This window comes from Anomalospiza imberbis, chromosome 4 (assembly GCF_031753505.1).
Source record: "Anomalospiza imberbis isolate Cuckoo-Finch-1a 21T00152 chromosome 4, ASM3175350v1, whole genome shotgun sequence".
In the NCBI taxonomy this organism is placed as follows: Eukaryota; Metazoa; Chordata; class Aves; order Passeriformes; family Viduidae; genus Anomalospiza; species Anomalospiza imberbis.
In genome coordinates this window covers 64060678-64086047 of record NC_089684.1, presented here as the reverse complement: position 1 = coordinate 64086047, position 25370 = coordinate 64060678, and the positions used below count along the sequence as shown (strand labels likewise).

The 25370-nt window shown below is 37.5% G+C and overlaps 1 long non-coding RNA gene across 1 annotated transcript; it reads left to right on the top strand.

The window, feature by feature from the left end:
• Positions 1–1014: 1014 nt before the first annotated feature.
• On the top strand, positions 1015–25051 carry LOC137473113 (uncharacterized). Its single transcript, XR_010998616.1, has 3 exons — positions 1015–1319; positions 22163–22275; positions 24864–25051. It is a non-coding gene; the product is annotated as an uncharacterized lncRNA (long non-coding RNA).
• The last annotated feature ends 319 nt before the right edge of the window (positions 25052–25370 follow it).

Below are 25370 nucleotides of genomic sequence, written 5' to 3'. Positions count from 1 at the left end.
GGGGACTCCACATAGCCGCATTCCACCTTCAATGATTTTCTTATATTACTACAGAATCCATCAGTGAAAAGGGCATATTGTTTATCTTTTTCTGGTAGATCTTTGTACAGTGTGTCCTTCTCTGGCAATATTCTGAAACCTTAGATTTCTCTCTATTCAATCCATGATCACTTCCAAAATTCCTGTGTCTTGGGTTTCCTATTTGAGTCCCTTGTGAGTTCAGTGTGACCTACTTACTCCATGTAGCATGAGTTTACATGATGTATAGAGGAGATCCTCCCACTGAACACCCAGGTCAGCACCAGCAAATGGGATGCCAGGAGAAGCTGTGCATCAGTACCAATCTCTTCCAAAACAGCTCAAACACCTTCAAAAGCTGCCAGTATCTCTTTTTCAGCTGGAGTATAGTGGGCTTCAGATGCTCTGTACACCAGACATCGAAAACCTGGGGACTGATTTCTAGTCTTTTCTGGTGCTTTCTGCAAGATTCTCCAGGCAAGGCCATTTTCCCCAGCTTCAGTGTAGAGCATATGTTTGAATCTCTTGTTCTGTCCAGAGTGGCCTGAGAGCTACTGAATGGACTATCTCCTGTTTGATTTGTTCAATGGCTTGTCATGAATCAGGACCCTATTTGAAATAATTTTTCTGTGTGACTTGATGGAAAGGGCTGACAATCAGGTTGTAATTTGGAATGTGCTTTCTACAAAATCTCACAATGTGTAAGAAAAATAAAAAAAAAAAATACACAATGTTAATTTTTTGCTAATTGGTTCAGACGTTGCTGTTATTTTGTTGATCACAACCATTGAGTGCTGACAATTTCTATCTTGCTAATTTTATTCCTAAAAACTGAATATCTTGTTCAGGTCCCTTGACCTTACTTTATTTTATGGCAAAACTGGCTTTCAGAAAGATTTGGTCTATTTTCTTCCCTTTCTCAAAAACTTCTGCTGTATTGTCACACACAATGGTATCATCAATATAGCTTCACACTGTTCCAGTGCAGTCTGGATCAGTTCATGGTTGATGGTAGGGCTGTGTTTCTAGCCCTGGACAGTGGAATTCCAGGTCTTCTGAATTTCCTTCCAAATGGAAGCAAACTGTGTCCTGCTGCTGCCCAAGGAACAGAGAAAATTGCATTAGTGATACCACCTGTGGCTTACTGCTTGGTTTCCTGTGACTGCAGCTTGTATTTAAGTTCCAGCATGTCCAACATAGCAGAGCTTGGGGTGGAATGACTTCATCCAGGCCACAGTAGTCTACCATTAGTCTTCACTCTCCGTTGGGCTTTTGCACTGATCATATGGGACTGTTAAAAGGTGAGAAAGTTTTGCTGATCACTTCTCAGATCTCCAGTTCAGGAGCCATCATATGGATGAGAATCAGGGAGTCTCGGCATGCTATTGCTGTCAGAGCACCATTGTGGTAGTGACTGGCAACTGTTCTTCAACCTTCAGCTCCCCCAAAACAGAAGGGTTCTTTGGAAGGACTGATACTGGCATGGATTGATCCTTTGGTTCAGCTGGAGTGCCTCTCACTGGGGTTCGCATAGCCATGATGCCTATCACTGAGGTTGGAATATCCTGCTTCCTGTCACCAGGGTTGGAATAGCCACACGATGTTTTGCCATTGTGTTCAGAGGCCTTCCCTTCCCCTTGAGGTTATTTAATAGAACAGGACTCAGTAGGCCTGGGCCAGGCCTCAGTGCATTGCAGAGATTTGTGTCTCTGGATTTGCAAGCAGACAGTATATTTTTCCAAATATTTAAGTAGTTTTTCTGATTCTGCACTTATTCAAGGGCAATTCCAAAAGTCTGGAACTGACCACTGTCCTAGGCTCTTGTCCACACAACCCCACACACCCTGCCACTCATAGCTTTCCAGCCTCAGGGCAGATCTCTGGATGGTATTCTTATATAGTTGTTTACACCTTAAACAAGACCAGCAGCACATTCAGGAGCCATAGAAATAGGAACACCATAATTTAAAAATTCCATCAATATTCAAAATTCTCAAGAACTATTTTAATTTTGGAGAAGGAAAAGATGGATAAGGTATCTCCCCTGTAGATCAGCTCTCTGAGGAGAAAAGGTAAAAGGTGTAATTATTAATAGTTCCCAATAGATGGCTCCTGAAGTACAGAGTTGATGGCAATACTGAGTGCAAATACCAGATGAGTGTCACGACCAACAGTTTTATCATATCATAAGTCAGTGTTACAAAGTACAACAACATGATAACCTTAACCCAGCCTCCTCCAGAGATGATAAACAATGCATCAGGGAACACATATTACAAATGTGTTACATGACGCAACTAAGAACACGTGCAACAGCTCTGAGAGCAAATAAACCAGCATTGTTACCAGCGACTATGAAACTAATATAATGAATGCATATAAAAAATTGTTTTAATGCACTCCAGTCAGCTCTGTTGTTATCTCAAACCTTCAAACCCTGTGTTGGGTTGCAAAAAGGACATAGTTTGATGTGACAGGCAGTTAATACCACACAGAGGCTTGCTCACTACTCTCTGCCTCATACATATAGGAGAGAGTTGTGGGAAAAAAGAAAAAGGAAAATTCATGGGTTGACATGCAGACAAATTAATGAGACAGAAAATTAAGGGAAAATAACAACAACAACAATAACAATAACAACAATAATAATAGAATTGAAGTACACTAAAAAGATTATGCACAATGGAATTTCTCCCCACCCACCAACAGACGTTCAGCCAGTTCTGGAGCAGCAGCTCCCAGCCAGTTTTCCTCCTTGTTTAAATACTGAGTGTGACACCATATGGTAAGAATACCCCTTTGGCCAGTTTGGTGCAGCTGTCCCAACTGTGTCTGCTCCCTGCTTCTTGTGCCCTCCAGCCAACTTACTGGTAGTATGGTGTGAGACACCAAGAAGTCTTTGACTTAGTGTAAACAGTGCTTAGCAAAAACTGAAACATTAGTGTGTTATCAACATTATTCTCATCCTAAATCTAAATATATGACTGTAGCAGCTAGTAGGAAGAAAATCAACTTTTCCCAGCTGAAACCCAGACACAGTACAACAGAGCTAAATTCAGTAAACAGTGCCAAAATAGAACTGTTTAACTCGAGTGGATTTAGATCACAACTACATGGCGATGTGTGACTTCTTCATATCTCCTGAAAGTATGTGGATGAGGTCCAATTCAGCACAGTCAGATTCCCAGTTCTGCAGTCCCATCACAAGCTGGAGTCCATGCAGAGATGCCCTGGAGACTGCTCTGAGTTGACACAGTAGAGTCCCAAATTGTCTATTAAATTACAAGCTTTGTGCTTCAGGCTAAAGACCCTGGAAATACTTTTAACATTGTATCAAAATTTGAGTTAATTATGTCAGCATTCATTGAACTTGTTTAAAAAGTATTCTAGCATAATTTGAATATTTTCTAACATAGCTGGCTACACAGATTGTTTTTTTTATTCAGCTGAATATACTTTAACTCAAGCAAATTTTTTACTCTTTGCTAAAAGTGTTACATTTTCCAACTCACAGCTGTAACATGGTGCTCAGTTTCAAATATCTCTTCTGTTTGTGGAGTCATAAATGTAATGAGTGCTTACTTAGACTGTGACAGTAATGCCAAAATGAAGTATTCTTGTAGTTTTGCTCTAGAAACTCCAGAAGGGGAAAGAAGCAATAATAACAGAATAGGAACAGGGCTGTCTATTTTAAATGCCTGGCAGTTGTTTAGTAATAGTCCCCACAGTATGTGGGAGAGATTTAGCATTGTGCTGGCGCCAGAACTTTGGTTCTGTTTTCACTTCTGGTAATGTGTTCAGGGAGAAGAAATTACTCAGTAAAGTAGTTATTTCAGATTTACATTAGATAGAAAGCACTCAGGAGAAAAAATTAGGAAGCCGAAACATTTATTTTATATATATATTTATATATATAAATATCATGTAAATTTAAGGAATTAGCACATATCCAAGCTTACCTCCCACTCTGCTCACTGCAGCACCTGTATGTATGAGTCAACTTCACATAATATTAGAAGTCCTTTATATCAGTGTTTCTTTAAGGACCTCTGAGATTGCAAGCTAAAAGAAGACCAGAGATTGATAGAATCTTTATCCATCAGCATAAATATCTTAGCAGGAACCAAAAAAATAAGATCAGAAGTGAGACATGTAAGAACTGAAGGATCAAAATTTACTGAGGTCAAAGGAGCTAACACTTGCAAAGTCAGACTGTGTAAGTGATCATTTTCACAGAGTGAATCAGGTTTTGAGACAGTCTGATCTCTCATAGTTAGGGATCCTGAGACATTTGCAAGACTCCATCTCTGCTAAACTTTACTTCCAGGAAGGTTGAGTCTTCAGACTTTGCCTGAAGAACAGTTGAGAGAAACTGTTTTGCAGTCCAGGAAGGCAGACTGTGTGGGTGGGTAGAAATTCATTGATACCACAGCATCACAAAAAGTAGCTTAAAGAAAGCACAAATGCAACCTCTCTGAGAACATTAAACTTAAAAAAGACTTTTGTTACCTTTCTTTGCCAAAAAAAGAATCAGCCAATCAATGAACCAGAAACTGTGCATCTGATTGAAATTCTGTGTTGAGTCTCTTCAATAATTCCTTTGAACAATGAAGCGCAGCTTAGAGCTGGTGAGTGGAAAAACAATCCTTTGATGTCAATTGTTTCTCTTGGATAGATAAGCTTGACTTTTCTGAGGGAAAGGAGAGAGAAGGTAAATTCAAGTTTAAAAGCAAATCGAGACTGGGGCACATTGCTGGCTTTTCTAATGACGTGTGATTTAAATAAAATCAGTAATTCAAAATAGTTATGATATTGCTTTGTTAATAGATAACTGTCTTCTTAGATAGTTTGAAATCCAGATTACTTGATTAAAATTACACATTCAATTTCAATCTGCAATACTGTAAATAGTATATTTATTGTTAATTTATTGTTATAATTATGTTTTTTGAAAGTATTCTATTTTTTCCATCACAAAGTTAGCCTTGCAGATAACTTAATTTCGCTTGAACTGTCAAAAATGTGTAGCTAATAACAGCCAGTCCAAGTTCCAGAATTACATTTGGGTACTATGATAATTCATTAACAAAGTTTATACAGGAGTGGAAACCTACAGGAAATAATTAAAACTTTTTCCGTCACTTTCAAATTATTTTAAAAGCAGCTTTTTATTTTTGCTGTTATTAGGACACTTAGCCTAAAAGCATTTATTGGCTCTGAAAGCATGTATATTAATTTTGAACATTTTAATTTTCAATTACTGGGTTTGAACTTTTTTTTAGATGACTAATTAATGCAAAATTAAAACAAACTTTAATTTCTGAGTGAAATAAAATAATTAGGGCTGACTCAGCCTGTTTTTCCTGTTTTTTTGCCATTATAACACAAACCAAAGTAACATCTCAAAATTATTTTTCAAATAGTTCAGCTACCCCACAAAATAATATCTCATTTAATTTCATTTCAATATTATAGGTTTGTCGCTGTTGAGGCAGGGATGGGAATGAAATTACTCCATGTTCAGAAGGCAAAGAATGAACATTTATTCAAAATACATCTCTCTTTTATAGAGAACATCATGAAGACTAATATCATTGGTCTTAAAGTAAAAACATTTCACCTGATTGGTACACTGGACTTAGGTCAGTGTGGTAGAACATATCTATAAACAATATGAACAGAAAACAAGATAACAGATGGTTTACATTCCTCCCAGACTTTTTCCCAGGCTTAGCCTGGCCGAAATCTTTCTCCTTTTCTCTCTGACTGAACTGAGGATATCCATATAGTTTGATTTTTTTCCTTGAAACAGTGCCAGATAATAATTATACAGTGCCATAATACCCTGTGTCTAGCCCTATTAAAAAGAAGGAAAAAATTGCAGTGTATACTTTTTAAAACAATACTTTCTAAATGACAAATTTGAAACCAGAAGATGTAGAAAACTGGGTTAGTTTCTTAATGTATTTTCAACAATTTATTGATAGGATGTTACTAAGCTAGTTAAAAATGGAAATTACTTTGGCAGTCACAATTTCAAACACACCTTTTTACATGAATTGGTAAGCAACAGTACTCTAACTGCTGATAACCTGTAACGTATTATTGGGTTTTTTAGTCATGTATGCTATGTAATGTGTGCTGCACAGATGTTGTAGGTTGGGTTGGTTTAGTCAGAAGCTCAGTTAATGTTAGTTAGGTATGTTCCTTGTACACCCCTATCTTTCCCTCACAGTGGTTTGCTCCAGGTTGTTTACCCCAAGATTTCCCGCCGCGCGGACCCACAGTTAGCTGTCAGTCTTCTCACTCCTCCCGAGTTTTCTCCTTATTTGGTTCTGTCAGTCAAGGTTTGTTCACTCCCTGTTGAGTGTAAATCATGTAACCACCCCTGGAAAGTTCTGAGTCAATCATCCCACCTTAGCCTTTCTATTTGTCCCAAAACACTGTACTCACCTCTGTTATGCTAACATTGGTTGTTATAATCCATGTCACTCCGCTAATGTTTGTCCCCATAGGGCAAGGCAGGTTTCCACTCCTGTCCTCCCCTATTTAATCAGCTGTAATCTTTTGTCCTGTCGCAATTTTGCCTTGCATTGCACTGAAGGCGGGTCGCTCAAACCACTCATGGGGGAATTAAAGTTCTGAGTTTTGCAGGCAAAGTGTCCTTCTCTCATCCCTTCGCTTCCTCTCAGCGTGAAGCTACCAAAGCTGCGTTACCCACACTGGGGCACTCCGCAACCCTGGAGTGCCCGCTCACGTGGTGGCTACGGCCTCACAAGGCAGCGCTAGCCGGCGCTTTTACTGCTTGAGGTTGTAGCAGGCAACTGCCGCACATGGAGGCCCTTCTAGAGATGCATGTTTTACCCACCCTTTACCCCTACTAATCAGATAAAGTCTCATAAAATTGGTGGGAAGTCTAGCTGTATGCAATTATTACATTAGTCTTGATCTGGGTTTTTGTGCTGCTTTTTTGTAATGTGTGCCTTTCTGTCATGGTTTGACACTGGCGCCATGCCAGCGCCCCCATGAAAATGCACTTTTCCAAATAATTGCTGTGAGATGTGATCAGGAACAGAGCAGAGCAGGCCCAAGCTTGTAACAAAGGAAAAAAACTTTATTAAATACTACCACTATAAAAACCCCAGACACTAAATCCAGGATGAAGACCTTCCAAAACACTCCTCCACCTCCCATCCAATTTCCAAACAAACCCACAGTGAGACACCACCCAGGATCCTGATCAAGTTGCCACCCTTCAGATAATTAATACTCAGTCCATCAAGGGAGACAGGAGTCTCTCCTGTGCCACAGACCCCCCAGGAAACACAGCTGCCACCCTTGTGTTTCCATGTCACACATGGCAAACGCCCGGAGAAAATCTGCCATGGTGACACTCTCCTTTCCATGTCACAGTGCTCTCACCACCGTGCATGGACAGACTGCTCATAGGGCTCCTTTAAGGACGCTTTGCCAAAGACCAAAAGAAACAACAGTTCAGCTTCTCATCTTGGGACTACAGTCCCCCCCATTTCCCCCCTGGGGCCGACAGTCCAAGAACAGAGATCTTCTTCTTCTTCTCTTCTTCTTCTCTGAAGACAGAGGGCCACTCCACACCCTCTTCAGCTTTCCTCTGTTCTCTCCATTCCTCTGCTGGTAATCACTGAAACAGGTCTTTTGGCCCACCACCGCATCCCCCTAAGTGCAGCCTCTGTCAGGAGAATTTGGTTCAGTCTATGGCTAACAAGAAAAGTCCAGACACAAGCCACTCCATCATCTCCTTCCACTCCAAAAATTTCCTCTTCCAACATCTCAGATCCCCGACTGTCTCTCTTCTACTTCAAATCAAGGAGGAGTAATATTTTACAAAGCCTTCATTTTTCAGGAAAGGGTTAAAAGTTCAGACTCCCTGGACGGCTGAAATCTCTGCCCAGCAGCCAATTCCCAAGGCCAAGGCTGGGCACCTTCCCCCCCACCTCCTTCTCCTCCGCGCCGGTAAAATTACAGGTGCCGTCCGGACTCTCTGTCTCTTCCCTCTGTGAGGGGGGACGACAAAGGCATCTCCGCTTCTCTCCACCCTTCTGTCCACAGGAGCTGGCTCGGTTCCAGTCCTTCAGCCCCCTCGGCTCACCTTGACCAGGCTGCATGGCTTTCCCTCCCCCACCCAGCCCCATGGCTGGGCAGGGGAGGTCTGCACTGCACTCTGACCGGAACCAAAGAGAGCGAGCTCTTGGGAGTTCTTGCTTTTTAACCCCCTGTGTTCTCAGAGGCGTGTCCATACCTTCAGTGGTCACTCCAGGTGACAATATTCAAACCTGACCACTGATTGGTTTGACCCAACTTCCTGAAAAAATTCACTTCCATGTCAAACCACAACACTTTCTCTGTCCCATTTGCCATTCAGTAGTGATTAACTCTGATTTTGTATTTGACTTGGTCATACAATAACACTATATGAATCATATAAAACTGTAATAGTGAACTTTAATTAATGACTTAGTCATTTTAAATTTTATTTCTTCAAATAAAAGAAGTGGGGTTTTTTTGTCCAGGGCTATGGTTTCTCCTTGAAAAACAAACTAATAGTAATGAACCTAAGAGAGTATTTTGCATATCCAAATTTATGGTTCAGCATTCATTTTCAGCAGTGACAGCTTCAAAATATGTTTCAGTTCTGAACTTTTAGAACAAAAATTAAAGTAAAATCCTCATTTTTAATTGCAGCAATTAACAGTTAAAACATGAATGAAGTCCAAACTTTCTTAACATTAGCATTTCTAATTATCTTATGTCCTATTTTTACTGAGGGTTATGTAGCAATTTAATTGCTTCATAATAACTTGTGATCTATATTTGCAGAATGATTTTTCTTTACTTCTTTGCTTTACTTACATAATTTTGCATAATGAAGGTTAGGGTTCATGTTCTTCTGTAGTTTTTTTTTTTTCTCTTATAATTTGAAGAGCTGAGTTAGGTAATTTCAGCTGATTCATGCATTATTCTTTTCAGTCTTGTATTATGATTTTTTATTAGATCTGGCTGAGATGGAGTTAATTGTCCCCCACAGAGGCCCCCATAGCACTATGCTCTGCATTGGTAGCTGGAAAGGTTTGGTATCATACTCGTGTTTTGGCTACTGCTGAGCAGCTCTAGCACATCACTGCTGCTCTCTCCCCAAACTTTCACCCCTGAACCAGAAGACTGGGCTTGGGCAAAGTTTTCTGAGGGGCACAACTAGGACTCCTGGCCCAAGATGACCAGACAGGTGTTTTGATGATCTGACATATGTTGTCAGATCAGATATAAAAAATAAGAAAAGGAGAAGGAAATAAATGGGCATTTGTTATTTACAACATTTACCTTCAAGAGAAACCACTATAGTGCTAAAGCTCTGCTTCCTGGGAAATGGCTGGAAATATCCTGCTGATGGAAAGTAGAGAATAAATCTTTGTTTCATATGCTTGTCTGAACTTGACCTTTGCTGCTGCTTTAGTAAAATATCTTTATCTTGACCTATGAGGGCTTTTTTTCATTTTCTGTTCTTCACCCTAGTCCTGCTGAAGAGGGGAGTGATAGGATGGCTTGGTGAGCAACTGGCACTCAGCCAAGGTCATCTCACCACAGATCTACATATGGGTTTATTAAACTTTCACCTAGTCATTTAATAGTAATTTGAGTGAAAAAAAAAATCAAAACAGGGATAAAATGATGTAGCATTTATACAGTTTCAGTTTCAATTGGTTGATTTTCATAAGCAACTGTATGTTCACATTTTAAAAGGAATTTAAAATGGATCTTTGAATTCTCAATGCCTGTAAAAGCAATAGCTAAGTAGAAGATACATATGTTTAAAACTGCAGTTTTACACTGAAGGGTAAAATCTCCGGAAAGTTTAATAAAGCAAGTATATTTTAAAATACTGCCTTTCAATTTATTTTAATTTTTTTCTCAGATACTTTTATGGTAATGAGTAAATTATAATTTACAGAGATCAGTTTTCTTTTGTATGTAGAATCCTCTACAGAGTATAAAAAAAAGTCTTTTACAGAAAAGGATTATAATAGGCAATCAAAAATGTGAGCAACTCTAAAAGAAAAATTAAGGTTTCTGTGTCCAAATGGCAAATGAAACATTACATGAAACAGAATATGATACTATTCTAACTCAGGGATGTTTACACATTTTTAGATTAGTAGCTTCAGAAAAAGACCCTTTTTTTTCCATACAATTTGAAATGCATAAAAATTTCAAAGTTGTAAGTATAAAAACTTTTTACACCCAATCTATTCGCAGGCAAATTTGACCATGTAGATTACATCTGGTCTGATCACAGCCAAATCAGACCTTGTCCAATTTTTGATAGATTTCCATGACAAAGTTAGAATACCTAAATCCCAACCTCTTATCTGTATTTCGTAACTGTACCTTGATATTTGGAGTGTGGAAAAGTGTAGGAAAGACAGAAACGTGGACAACCTTCTTGATTGTTTCTGAAGTTTCACTGGCATTCTCCCATGCAGAGAACAAAACAAAGGCAAAAAACAGTGTCACAAAGGCAACAAAATTCCTTGAAAGATTTCCCCAGTGTTATACAGCAAGGGAAGAGCATATGGCTAATTCTTTTTGTGGTCACTTTAAGCTCTCTACTGATTCCCTAGGTGTGCTTCTTTTGTTTTGTTTTCCTTAATTACTTTTTATTTGTTTGTGGGGTTTTTTTAATTAATTTTTAAGTTATGATGTGGTGTATGGAATCTCATATGTAAACAGAAGTGCTGAGTACAATTCTCCTCTGGAAAGATAACATTGGTCACACACTCTGTGTGCCAAAACTACGAATTCTAATGAAATTTGTATGTGTTCTACTGGGAACTAAGCATTGATTGCACTGGAACTGCTTATTTTTTTTTTGTCTTGGATTATTAAAACATCTATTCTAAAAATTTTCATAGAAATTAGGTAGAAATATTGTCTTAAATGTAAAAAGTACCAAGGACAATTCTGCTAGAGAAATTTGTAGGCTTCATAATATAACTGGATATTAAATTAGTCTATTAAGTAATGCATAAAAGAAGCCATATATAGACATAATTGGAAACAGATGGACATCACAGGTCTCATGTAAGCCTATGTGATTGGTCTGTTTGCTCTTCAGAGAGATGGGCAGAAGACTACTAAAATGCAAAAGACATGCTCACGGTCACATCAGAACAACCATATTCTTTCATTAATAAATCCTGCCTCAAAACAGGGCTTATTGGCTTGAGCAAATACACATTTTGGAGCTTTCCAGTTCTGAATTTCTTGAGTTTTAATCATTCAGCACATCCTATGTATCTGTAAATATATATACAGGCCTATCTGCAGTTACTTACCCTAAACATCTGGAATATTGTGTCCACTTCTGGGCTACCTGGTACATGTGAGACTCAGAACTACTGCTGAGAGTCCAGCAAAGGCCCACTAAGATGATGAGGGGATTGGAGCATCCTCCATATGAGGGCATGCTGAGGGAGCTTGGGCTGTTCCGCATGGAGAAGAAAAAGCTCAAGGAGATGTGTGTATATGAATATCAGAATCTTTTCAGTCATACACAGTCACAGGACCACAGGCAAAGGGCACATGCTCATACACAGGAGAAGCTCTATGAACATCAGGAATCATTGAGAAAGGTGACTGAGCATTGCCACAGGTTGTCCAGGGAATTTTTGGATTTTGAAACCTTTAATACATTCAAAAGACATCTGTAGATGGTCCTGTGTAGCCAGATGTAGGTGACTGTACTTGTGCAGGGTAGTGGACCCAATGACCTCTAACCTGTGTGTGCCTTTCCTTAGGTTAGCCTTCTCAGCCGTGATTCAGTCCAACATCCAGCTCTGGCCCCTCCCGTCTTATTTGCACTAATATCTTAAACAGCATAGAGAATAGAGCTCTGCAGCATTAATTCTCCTATAACTTCTAATGTGATCATCCTAAATGCATGTTAACATTATTTTAATATAACAGCATTTGATGAAATATATCAAACTAATCTAACTGTAATAAATAGAGCACAAAATGTGTGAGGTAGATATTGTTAAAGTATAAAAATCAATACAGTTATTTACTTCTGATCTGCTTCAGGAAGTTTATTCTTAGACACTACTTACCTGCCATTGAAAGGTTTTTAAAATCCTTCTTTGAAGCATCTGCTGTGAGACATGTATAGACCCTGTTATATTAGCCATCTGGATAGTCCTCTGCAATTATAGAAAATTTCATACAGATATTGCAGGAATTGTTGTTTTGTGAGGTCCTCCTCAATTAGATGTTTGCCAACGAGAGAGCTAGCTTTGATAAATACTTGCAATTTTCTATTTAGTCTGTTTTTTTCCTCATGGCTAAACTTCATTCATGTTTGGTAATATCCCATTATATCACTTGCAAAGAAGCAGAGTAAGTTACATGTTACTTAAAATCCTAGCATGTATCCAGATTCTGCCAAAATTGTCACCTAAAACAGACCTGCCTCTCTAAAAAGAATTTGAAGATGATGCCCGTGGTTTAGCAGTTTTGTAGTTGCATGGCTCAGCCATATTATATTCTGGTTAGATGAGCAGCTTAGGGTTATACTGTTTGTGTCTTTTGTTTAGTTAGATTTTTTTCTTTTGTACTGTTATTTATTCACATTTCTTCTGTGATATAGGACTACTTGATTTGAAGTCAGTCTAACAGGAAAAATTTTCCTCTATAATCCCCTGTGCTTACAGAAAGTGTTGATATGTTGAAATTGTAATGTGTAGTTAAATTCATAAGAGACTTTACATTGCACATTTCAGAATGTTAAAAATGACATACAGCAACTACTGTAATTTCCTCAAGTGTACTCTACCATAAATCTGACAAAGATGTTTTTACTGCTGTGTGATTTTTTATTTGATTAAGTATGTTGATCATTCTTATATGCCTTCAATAGAACAGTTGATATTTTGCAAAAACCCTTCTGAGTCAATGTAAATATAGATTGTCTGTGAAGTGATGCAACAAGTTAAGACTCACAAAAGAAAAAAAAAAAAAAACTTCTTAATTTTCTTTTTCTATTTCTTTTTTCCCCCTTCAGTAATATGAAGAATTCTAACAACTGAGTGTGGACCAAAATTTTAACATCACTTGAATATAAACCTCTAACATGCATGGACATAAAATGATGACAGTGTATTTATCTAAGATACACTATAGCCTCAGCCAACTGAGTGTTTGTTGGTTCTGGTTTGAATGAGTTCTGTCTCCCCAGAGGCACCCTCCTTCCCCCAATAATACTGACTACCTTTGTGAAAAATGGAAGTTAATGATCTGTATAAATACTTAAACCCAGAAAAAAATTATATTATCGCAATAAATATGTTGACACCAAGCATCACTATTGTTAACAAAGAGCAAAATGCAGGCAAGAAGTCTTGACAATTCATCTGTAATAATTCTCTTTAAGTTGTGAATTTTCCTGTATCTGGTTTGGATTATAAAAATGAAAGGTGTTTTCTCTTTATTTTCCTATATTGAAAAATACAGACTATGGCTTTCTCTGTAAAGTATTTTACAATTTGAAGGACTAAAAATGTACTATGTAAAATTAGCTATTTTAATTAAAAATTAAATAATGTGGATTTTTGAGACAGCTGTAAAAACTAAAACAGTTATCCTCATTTTACGAAGTAAAAATGGATATTTAAAACATAGAACTGCAGAATAGAAACTCATCTAGGCAGAGTTGGGGGCAGAAGAGAAGAAAAGCAGCTCTTCAAGCATAATTTCATATACCTTGTGCTAACTGAAGTGCTTTAGGGAGTTCATGGAAAGCCTTGTTTCACTATGCTTAGGAGACTTGTTTCACTGTGCATTTTCTTCTGGACTGACAATTCTTAGGAAAGGACACTAAAATGCAAAAAACCATAAAAGGCAGTAATTTTAGTGATCCTCTTAGGGATCCTCTTATATTTGTCACTTCCACATATCATCTTGCTGAGATCTGTGACTTGGGTTTAGGAAATAATATTAATGTTCCTTGGGCTTAGGAAATAATATGAATGCTCCTGTATGAATTTGACCTACTGCTCTTTGAGTGACTGAAATGAATCATATTCTGAGGGTCTTGGAGAGATGTGGTAAATATTAGCCTTGCAGGAGATAGAAGCATTATGTGTGGGAGATGCTGTCCTTTCATAAAAGCTGTAAATCCATAGTGCAGATGATGAGATACAAGTAAAGATAAAAATGTGCTTTTAAGTGTTTTGTTCCTGCTTTTTGAAAAGTAGAATGAAGAATGGCATATAAAGAAATGAAGATGAAAGAAGTTAATTCCTTCCCCTAGAAGTCAGTAATACCTTGCTATTTATGCCATGTTTAAGAGAATGAGGTAAATACTCTGTGACACATTGTAGAAGAAGCACTGTTAAAGCAGTTGTTTTTTATTAGGAAAACAGATTCCAAGATTCCTGTACCTATTAGTCAAAGCTGGAAAACAGTAGTGTGACTCTGACAGATTCAAGAATAATTTCATTCTATTTTTCACTAGGATGAAACTGAGAAGTCTTCAGATTGTCTAGAAGAAATATTTACTTATTAATTTAAAGCAGTAGAATAAACTGCTTAGAGTAGAATAAAGTAGTATCATGGAGTTATAAAACTTTTCAAAGCAAGGGATTGAAACAGGATACCTTCTGTTCCATATGGATAACCTCATCATGCATGTGAGGCTTATGTTTTTCCCTGTTGTACTTTCTGTTTTGACATGTGGTTTAACCCATACTATCAAGTTTAGTATTAGCACTTTAGATTTTTTAAGGTAAAAGTTTTCATTTTTTTTAGGTTTACTTCTGAGGAAGATAGTGGAAACCCTGCATTTTATGTAGAATATATTTTGTTCTAGTTAATTACCTAACATAGAAATATCTACAGTCTTACTAGAAGCATGAATGCAACAGCAATGAAAACCAAAACTGGACTTAGCTAATAGAAGCAGTGGTAGCACAATCATAGAATATACTGAGTTGGAAGACACCCACAAGGGTCACTGAGTCCAGCTCCTGGACCAGTACAGGATGACCTCAGGAATCACACCATATGCCTGAGAGCATTGTCTCCAAATGCTTCTTGAACTCTGTCAGGTTTGGTGCTGTGACCACTTCCCTGGGGAGCCTGTTCCAGTGCCCAAACACCCTCTGGGTGAAGAACCTTTTCCTGATATCCAGCCTAAACTTCCCTGACACAACTGCAGGCCACTCCCTCGGGTCCTGCCACTGGTCAACACAGAGAAGAGATCAATGTCCCCCCACCCTCTTCCCCTCACAAGGAAGTTGTAGACTGCAGTGCTGTTTTCTTCTTAGTCTCCTCTTCTCCAAGCTGAAGAGACCGAGTCATCCTAGGCAGTCCTTGAATGACTTCTCTGGTCCATTAACCATCTTTGTAGCCCTCGTTTGGATGTTCTCTAATAGCTCTATATTCTCCTTATACTGTGGCACCCAAAATTGCATACAATATTCAAGATGAGGCCACCCCAGTGCAGAGGAGAGCAGGACAATCCCCTCCCTTGCCTGGCTGGTGATGCTGTGTCTGATGCCCTCCAGAACAGAGCCTTTGGCTGCCAGAGCACTGCTGGCTCATGTTCATCTTTCCATTGACCAGGACACACAGATCTCCATTTGCAGGTCTGCTCTCCAGCCCCTCGTAACCCAGTCTGGATATACATTCATGGTTGTCCTGTTCCAACTGTAGAATCTGGAACTTCCCCTTGTTAAACTTCATGTAGTTTGTGATAGCCTAGCCCTCTAACTTGTCAAGTTCTCTCTATAGGGCCTCACTGCCTTCAAGCAGGTCAACAGCTCCTCCCAATTTGATGTTGTCAGCAAGTTTACTTAGTTATACCTTCTAGTCCTGCATTCACATCATTCTAAAATGGAGGTCTGTGGAGCACACACTCCTATTTATGGTTTATACCATCTAGTACAGTCTGAAATATGCTTTTTCACTTAAGTTTTTCCTGAATACTATTTTGCTACCTAAACAACTATTTTCAATATATTTAGTGCTGAATACATTCTTGTTAAGAAGCTTCTGCAGCCTGGCAAGTAGTATGATAAAATACCAGCTTTGAACCTCAATCAGACACACAAAGTACTAAAAAAAAGCAGAAAATATTAGAACATCCAGAAGCAAAATTGATATAACAAATCAATATATCTGATATGCCTTGTGATACTGATGCAGAAAGGAAGATCACACAGCTATGGAATTTGCTTAAAAAGCTTACAACTTAGCTGATATATACAATAGCTGTTATTGTGAAGTGCAGATACTGGAGAAAACAAATAGAAACATTTCTATTGTGCAGACAAGGAATTGGGGAATAGAGGGAATTGCTGAAGCCAATTCTCACAGCATTTGAACTAATTGTTTTGTAATGAAACAATTTAATTTTAAGGTAGAAATTATCTTCAGCTTAGTCTGACTAGGTAGGAGTAGTGTATTCTATTTCTTAAAATAAGCTTTTCAAAGTATGTGCTCAGGATATAAATATCCCAGCTTAAAATATTTCAGAATTCTGAAGATCCTTCCATGTTTGAATTTCCCTGTATGTTTGTCACATGCTTCTGAGAAATTAGTGTAATCATGATACCTTGACCTCACTGTACAATCATTCATACTCCATGGGGCAGGCCAAGGGGAAAATACTAGATTGTCGTCTTTATTTTTCTCTTCACTGAACACATATTAATGACAAAACCTCCTAAAATCATGATCTTTTTTTGTTTAGTTTATGGCCAATGTAGAAACCTATTCTTGACATGCCTCTGAAACTGTAACAGGTGTGAGGTGAACCAAGTACTGTTATGTTACCTAGAGGAAAACACTGCTTTATTCTCAGTCCTTTCAACTTAGCTGGAAAGATAACTGTTTTCATTAACTGCTTTCTAAAAAAAACTTCCATGAAATAGAATGAATCCCATATGTGGTGCTATGGATATTTCTGTGCTGATGTAAGAAGCAGATTTACTGAAAGCAATAGGTTAGTACAGCCTATCGAGTCTGTGCAAGGCCAGCTCCGGTTACCTTTCCTAAATCTTTCCACATTCATTACTTCTCTTCATGTGGGAGGCACATTCTCTTGGCTTTCTTTTCTGTAATATAAATGGAGAAAAGCATGTACATTCAAAAAAGATGCAGAAGCCTATCAAAAAGAAAACACTCCAGTGCACACAATTCTTCCCTCAGGGACAGGCTGAGAGGGAAAATGAATTGTACATGACAGCTGTTAAAGTTTGGTTTTGTCTAATGTAGTGCAGACAGACACTGGAAAGGGTGGCATCGAAATCCCAAACAAAATGAAACCTATCACTGAGCTATCAGGAAGCTGTGTGGAAATGCACATTGCTGTGGTTGTATTATGCCTGTAGATGAAACTAAGCATCTAAGACCTGTCATTTTCTTCTTTAATTGACACAAAATGCTGTTTAGGTATTTTATTAAAATCTTGCTTATATGGCATGTAATAGCTAGGAGAAAATCCAAAAGAAATATTAGTCTACATTCTTCACATCTACTCCTGCAGAATTTTACAACATGCAAGTTAATGAATTTAAAACATAAATATCTTCAATCTTTGGTAATATTTGAATTCCACTTTATTTTCAATAATGAAATATTAAGAAATACAATTAAATTTAAGCAGCACTGATGCAAATAATTTTAAAGAATTTATCACTCCTTAAAGTTTTGAGGGAGTCCATGGCTTCTTTTGCATGTGTTCTTCCTCCTTCACTTTTTTAAAATCTTCTATAACCAAGGCATGAGGCTGGTGAGAGGAAAAAGCAGACCTTGGTGTAGAAAGAAGGCAGAACAAGATCTTAGGCCAGCTGTCGTCTCAACTAAAAATACATTATAAGTATTCCTGGGTGTTATTTTCATATTAATTAATTCAGGCTTCCCACCAAGCAATGAGCGACTCCCTTCCACTAATCCCTGAAGATATTTACAAGTGCAGTCTTTAGTAGAAGAAATTAGAAACTTTCTTTTCTTCTCCTCCCATCTCTTCTTTCCCTCCTGTCTTCATCTCCCTGGAATATTTTGGCTAGAATTCCAGCCAGAAGTAGGCAGGAACCTGCTGACTTCTGGCTTCTCTTGGACAAGTGATACAGCTTGCATTAAACACACTAGTTCCCACAGTCGAGCCAGAGAAACAGATGGAAAAAGTGTAAAATAAAGCTGTGTAAGCTCCAGTGAGGCAAAAAATATATACTTTTTAAAGTTTTGTTAGTTTTCTACAAAAATGGCACCCTAGGGAAACTTCTGTCAATGAATTTTATAGGCCAGGTGTTCATCTGAACAAAAGCATAAAGAGATGGGCTTTTTCTGAAAAAAGAGCAGGGAGTTTGCTGCTTTTTCAATTATGTGAATGTTTTCACAAAAGTAGTCACCAGGGGTCCCAAAAAGCAACTTTAAAACCAGCTTAAAAAGCTTTCTTAAAGTAAGTATTTAAATATTATAAAGGTTTATTTCCAGTTTCTATTTCCCCTATATTTTTTCTGTTTTAGAATTATAGCTTTAGTTGCTTCTGGAGTGCTGAAAATTACTTATAAGAAGCCTTGTCAATGGCAATGGGGCTTTTTTTTCCTCTCTTCAGTATTCCGGATATGTTTTAAAGAAAGATTTCAAAGTGAAAATGAGCATGTATTAAAATTCAGTTACTTAAAATTATTTTATAATTTTTTCCTTTTTTTATATTTGACCTAGTTTTGACCAATGCTTAAATGTTTGGTTCTGACTGATTGATAACAAAAGTGTGCATCACTAAGGCTCTTGAAACAGTCTGTGTAAGTCAATTTTATTTGTTTGGGTTTTTTTTTTTTTTTTTGTGTTCAGTGTTCCTTCTGGTGTGAATAATAGGAGAAAGCTTATATGGAAAAGAATTATGATAGAGAGAACTATTAAGGGAAAACATTCGATGGGAACAGGCTCTATAATTTTGTCATTCTTTTATATCCATAGTGAGAACTTTAATGAAAAATAATGGAAAATAATTTTTCTTGCCTTCCATCAATAACCAATCTTTTATATTGTTGATTGTGTTGTTTGGTTTTTTATTTCTTTAAAACTAGTTGACTAATAAGTCCTTTTGTTTTGAGTTGGAAAAATATAGTATAACATCTTTTTTTATCTGGAAACTCAAAACACCTCTGAAGGCTCTTATCTGTCCTGAGAGCTTTCAGTCTAATGTTGTTCATGTAGAAATTTCTGAGGCCATATGGACACAGTAGGTTTCACAGAATCATTTTCAGTTTTCATCTATGTCTAACATATTGCTATGCACAATTGTAACTTGAAAGACAAGACGGTTCATTTAAGATTTTAAAAGTTATAAAATATCAATAGATTTCTAATTGCAAGTTTTAAAAAATATCTGGACTTAGATGAAATAATACAGGTAACAATTATGAGGTTTTTGACACAAATGTTGACTAACAGAATTAAAGAAAATCATATTACATCCCTAATAAACCCAAACCTTGTATTTACAAACCCTGGTGTATTTGCCAACTTGATGTGGAGATTCTATATAAACATTTTTAATCCCTTTGCTTACACGCACAAAACATGAGACAGTTATTCAACTGAAGGTCTTTAAGTAACCAGCCTGGAAGGTGGTTACTACACCTATGTAGGTGTAGATTTCTCCTTGCAAAGAGAAATATATTTGAATAAAGTCTCTTACATGCCATACTACTCCAATGAAGACTGCCTGATGCTATTTGCTTTACAAGTTAGTCTGATATTAATGAGGGAAGTAAGTAAGTTGCGATTACACCCTGGAAATCTGGGAAATGGATCCTGGGAAGATGGTATTCTTTTGATGTAGTGATCTGCTTTAAGCTTCTGCTTTAAATACAAAGAATATCTTTCACAGCCACCATCGGTGTTGTGTCAGCATTTGCAAATAATGAAACATAAGCAGTAGTGAACATAGTAAATGAGGTTGGTATTAATAAAAAAACAAATACAAATGGGACGTAAAATTTCACATTATGATTTTGGGCAGCTGTTCAAATAGAGCCTAGAGTTACATGAGCCTAGAGTTACGAGCCACCTTGGGAATATTTGGCTCATTAAATTGCCTCCACCACGTCTATCTTCTGGAGCTAAAATACTACAGTAATTCCACTTGACTACTTTCCTGCATAAGTTTGTACTCAGAATTTGAGGATTTGAGTAACTGCAAGGGGAGACAAGGGAAGACTGAACTATGCCATCTAGACTTCTGTAAGGCTTTTGACATATACTCACACAACATCCTTATCTCCACATTCGAAATAAATGGTTTTGAAGGGTGGACTATTCTGTGGATAAGGAATTGGCCAAAGAGTTCTTCAGCCAATTCCTAAATACAAAACCAGTAACATATTGAGAGTCAATGAGCCAGAGACTTATGGTCCATGGCTCTATGTCTAGGTGGCCCTCAGGGTTCTGTCTTGAGATTTATATCTTTATCAGTGACACAGACAGTGAGATCAAGTGCACCCTCAGCAAGTTTGCAAATGACACAAAGCTGAGCAGTGCAGCTGACAAGACAGAAGGATGGACGCATCTGGGAGGACCTGGACAAACTTGAGAAGTAAGCCTGTGAGCCTAACCAAGTTCAGCAAGTGTAAGTTTCTATACCTGGGTAGGGGCAATCCCAGACATGAGTACTTAGCGGGAAAAGAAATTGAGAGCAGCCCTGCTGCTGGACATGGACAAAGAATGTGGGCTTGCAGCCCAGACAGCCAACCTCATCCTGGGCTACCTCCAGAGTGGCATGGCCAGCAGGTCGAGGGAGATGATTCTGCCACTCTACTCTGCCCTTGTGAGACCCCACCTGGACAATACCGTGTCCAGCTCTGGGTCCCCAGACATAAGGAGGACATGGACCTGTTGAGGCGAGTCCAGAGGAGGGCCACGAAAATGATCAGAGGCTGGAGCAGCTCTCCTACAAAGTCAGGCTAAGAAAGCTGAGATTGTTCAGCCTGGAGAAGAGAAGGCTGCAGGGAGACTTGTTGAGGCCTTCCATTACCTAAAAGGGCCTGACAAGAAAGCTGGAGAGGGACTTTTTACACAGGCAGATGATGCAATTACACAAGTGTAGTTCCTTTTGCAGGATCGATTCCTTTCAGATGTGTTGTATGAACTGCTTGTTCCTGGTTTAGTTTTTTTTTTTTTATATTATACAAAAATACTATTAATTAAACTCAGGACATACTTTTTTGGTTTTTTTCTCTTTAGATTACTCCCTTACCTCTGTCAAGACAGACACTTAGAATTGTTACCAAGGGTTACATTCTACTTTTACTTCACAAATATGCACGCAAAAATGTATATTATAATATATTTGAATCCTATTTTTAATAACTGATGATTTTGTGTTTTAAGTTTGATATTGCAGAATGTATGTCCACAACAGCTGAAGCATTTGGTAAATGGGACGTTCTGGTTCCATTATACATTGATAACAAAACTCAGACTTCAGTGGGGTTAAATTAATGTGAGTCTTTTGAAAGGGTTTTGTGTGATATTTGAAGGTTTCTAACTGTCTAAGAGACATCTGAAATCATATACTTCTCTATGTGGAGAAAAACCTGACAAACATTGTGGATTTATTAATAGGTACTTATTTAAAATTTTGATCGTAAATAAGAAGTTTCAAATTAGGAAATAAAATAATTTTTTTTAATGTCTCTAACTATTAAGAATTACTAATATTTTTATCTGAAACTATAGCTATCTCCTAAAATGCCTTCACTGTTGGACTATTTCTAGCAGAGATACAAATTATATCACTGCATTTTGAATCACTAGATAGCGTTGCCATTACTGGAATGACACACCCTATATAAAAAGACAGATTTCCAAACTTTTCCTGATCTCCAGAGGCTACTCATGTTTTACATTTAAAGAGCTGTGAAGAAATTAAAAAAAAAAACACAAACCAGTAACATATTGTATGTCAGACTGGGTTTGGACACACTCTGAAGCAAATAGGATTACTTCAGTTAATAAAAAGAACACTCATGAAGACTGATATGGTATAAGGGTATTAATTTGAAGTGGAGATTATAACTTTATTTTGACATATGCTGAATATTAGCCAGACATATCACAGATAAAGAAATTCTGGGATGACAGCATGCAGTCTGACTGAGCATCTGCCTGAAGCATTCTGCAGCAAATTCCAGATTTAAACATCAGTCCAAGAAAGAGGTAAGGTGGATTTATTATTAAGTCACTAGATGGGTATTTGCAGCTCTTTATTACTTTATTACTTATTAGTTCTGCTAATAAAAGGCTAAAGAGGAAATAAAGAAGTGGTGAGGAGCAGGAAAAGGTTTGTTTTCAAGGGCTTATCACCTCATGTTTCATTCTATTTTTCAAGGACAGCAGTAGCCATGCTGTACCTATAAAAGCTCATGCCAAACATAACTCTGCCCTTTTCAAATCTTTTTAAACTCCTGCCCAGAAAAACAGAGAAATCAGAAGTACACAGCCACACAAATATATCATCAAGTGACTTACCAACTGAGGATTTTCAATAATGCAGACTACATGCAATGATGTTCAATAGGGGACCACTGAACAGCTTACAAATACGGGGAGAAGTCATATGTCCAGCAAACGACTCAACAGGCCTCTCCTCTAGGCAAAGACCTGGTTCTGCATTGGATATACAGATTTAACAGAGTATGTGGGCCATGTTCTGCAGGCTGTTAGGGCACTGATCCTTTGGTAGGATGAGTTTAGCTGTACTGATTTAGACTGACTGAGAACTGGACCATATTGTAAACATACATACAAACACAAACACTAACATTAGTGAAGACTGCAATAGAGAAATAAATGTAGAATAGGTAAAAGAGATAAATGGCATGGAAGAGAGGAAATTTTTGGCACTTAGTTTGTAGAATGCGGTGCCTAAAAGTACAGCCAACCAAAAAGAAAAGGAAAAAATAGGGTCAGGGAATAGGGATGAAATCAACTGAAATTAATTTTATTAGAAGCTATTTAAGTGAAAATTCTTGAAGCTTTTCCTAAGTTAAAACTTTGTATTTTCTTAATCTTTCTTATTTCAAAAGGTTCAGTCATGTAGGTCTATTGAATGATTAATTCTTTCAGAAGTGCACTGTTGGAATGAACCTTTGAAAACACAGTTGCTAGGCATGCAATTGGTCTTCTTGAAAATTTCTGTTGAGAGACATTACTGAGAAGTGGTTTCTATGGATGAATTTATGAGAGGAAAAATAACAACATGGGATTAATTATTTCATTACTAATGATCTGCTTTTTTCTTTTCAGACTGTTTTTCTTCTTTTCCTTTTTTGCCAAAGAGAAGAAAGTGGTAAGAATACAAAACAAAATACCTTATTGTTTATATTCCCGTACTACATGGGGGGAAGATTAAAATACTAAAGAGTAAGCAAAAAAACCCTGAAAGTCAGTTTGTTCTCTAGAAATTACCTAATTTAAGTTGACCCTCTTATAGACCTTTCATAAACATTTTCCGTCTTTCATCTGCTCAATCACTGCTGCATAATATCCTAATAAATTCAGTGAGTTATTTCAGAGATATATTTTTTCTGACACATGCTGCCTCAGGCTTCTCCTGAAAACATCATTCCTGAGATTTTGGCAATCACTTAGTGTCCATCATTCTTTGCCATTCTTCCAGTCTTTCTCTTTTCATTTTCACTACTTTCCAGGCATCTGTTCTCATTGTCTCCTTTTAAATTTGTCTCCATTTGGAAAAATGCATCAAGTTTGAAATAATCAGTTCATTTCCAGCTCACTGCCATCCTTTGTTTAGAACAGTCTCAGAGTTTGCAAAATACAAGAAATTATTTGTGACTCATTCATGTAGTATTTGTCAACTTTTCTTTTTTAGAACACTTGTCTGATAGATCTTTTCCTCAAGGCAAATGTAAACCCCATGTGTTCAAGATTAGAGAAAAGCAATGTAATAACAAATTGGAAGAATAATTTGCAGGTGGCATGTATTAATTAAAGAAGGCTATACTGGATACAAAAATCAATCCTTCACACACAAGATCTTCAGAACTGAGCTGTTAAAAATGTTCCCCAGAAAGGGGCAAAGCTTGGCTGTTAAAATCATAACTGACAGAGTACAGCCTATAATATGGTTTATTTAAATGCAGTGCTCAGTCATGTGAGTGAAAAATTGGTAATATTTCTTCTTTATGCAGGAGAATGAAAAGTCTGAAAAAGATAGCGAGTAACACTATCACTGCAAGTATTCAGAAACCACATTTCTGTTCTTACAGCAGGAATCACAGCTTTGTGTACTTGAACAACAGCCTGTCAATGTATTTGTCAGTATGTAGGAGCAGTAACAACCTACACTCACTATTATCTGTATTCTCAGGAACAGTGTGATATACAAGGGAGGAAATACTGAATAGCTGGGTGGGTTTTTTTTTTATTTAGAGTAATCAACTGAAAGATCTAAACTACACCTCTGTGTTAATGGTTCATTTACTCTTAGGAATTCATTTGTGCAGCACTTCAAACAAACAGTGCTTGAACATTAAAGACTGGTGGAACAGATCAGTTACTCTTTTAGTTAATCTTTGCTGTCTTTGTCCAGGAAGAAAAAATAATTCACTTTGACAGGGTGAAAAGGTGGACTTGTATTTTTCTTTCACTCAGATGGAAAAGCAGAGTCTCCAAAAAACCCCATACTCTTGTCTGGCATAACACTTGTTTTTTTTCTTATCAAATTGTTAAAGTGTTTTTCCTCCCTGTTTATTTATGTCTGCTTTTTCTCTTGTTCTGAATAGTGGATACTATGCAAGCCTTTCATACCACACGGACCTTTGTTCAAAGAGCAAATAAATAATCCACACTTCTAGATGTTGGAGTGGAAATGGAAGGACAATGCATTTAAAAGACAGCTCTACCTATGCTGTGGTTCTGTGACATGTCCATGTTACTGAGATTAGAAATTGTACCTGAATAAAAAAGAAGGGCTGCTGAATTTAGCTTTCTCTCCCTGGTTTTCTAAATAGAGCTCTGACACAAGTACTAAAGATCTCCCATCTCATCAGGAGAGTTAGGTACCTTCAAATAATATTAGAAATATCCTTCACTGTAAATGTGAGCTACATACATCTAGTCAATACTTGCTTGGTTCTGAAGTGCACTCTGAAGTCTTTCATCTGACTTACGACTCCAGGCAGACAATTCTTTTGATTTGATACAAAGAATCCAGTTCTGCAGAGAACTGAGAATGATATTCCATTTTTTTAAATGCACTTTTTATATAAAATGTTCCACTGGCTAGAGAA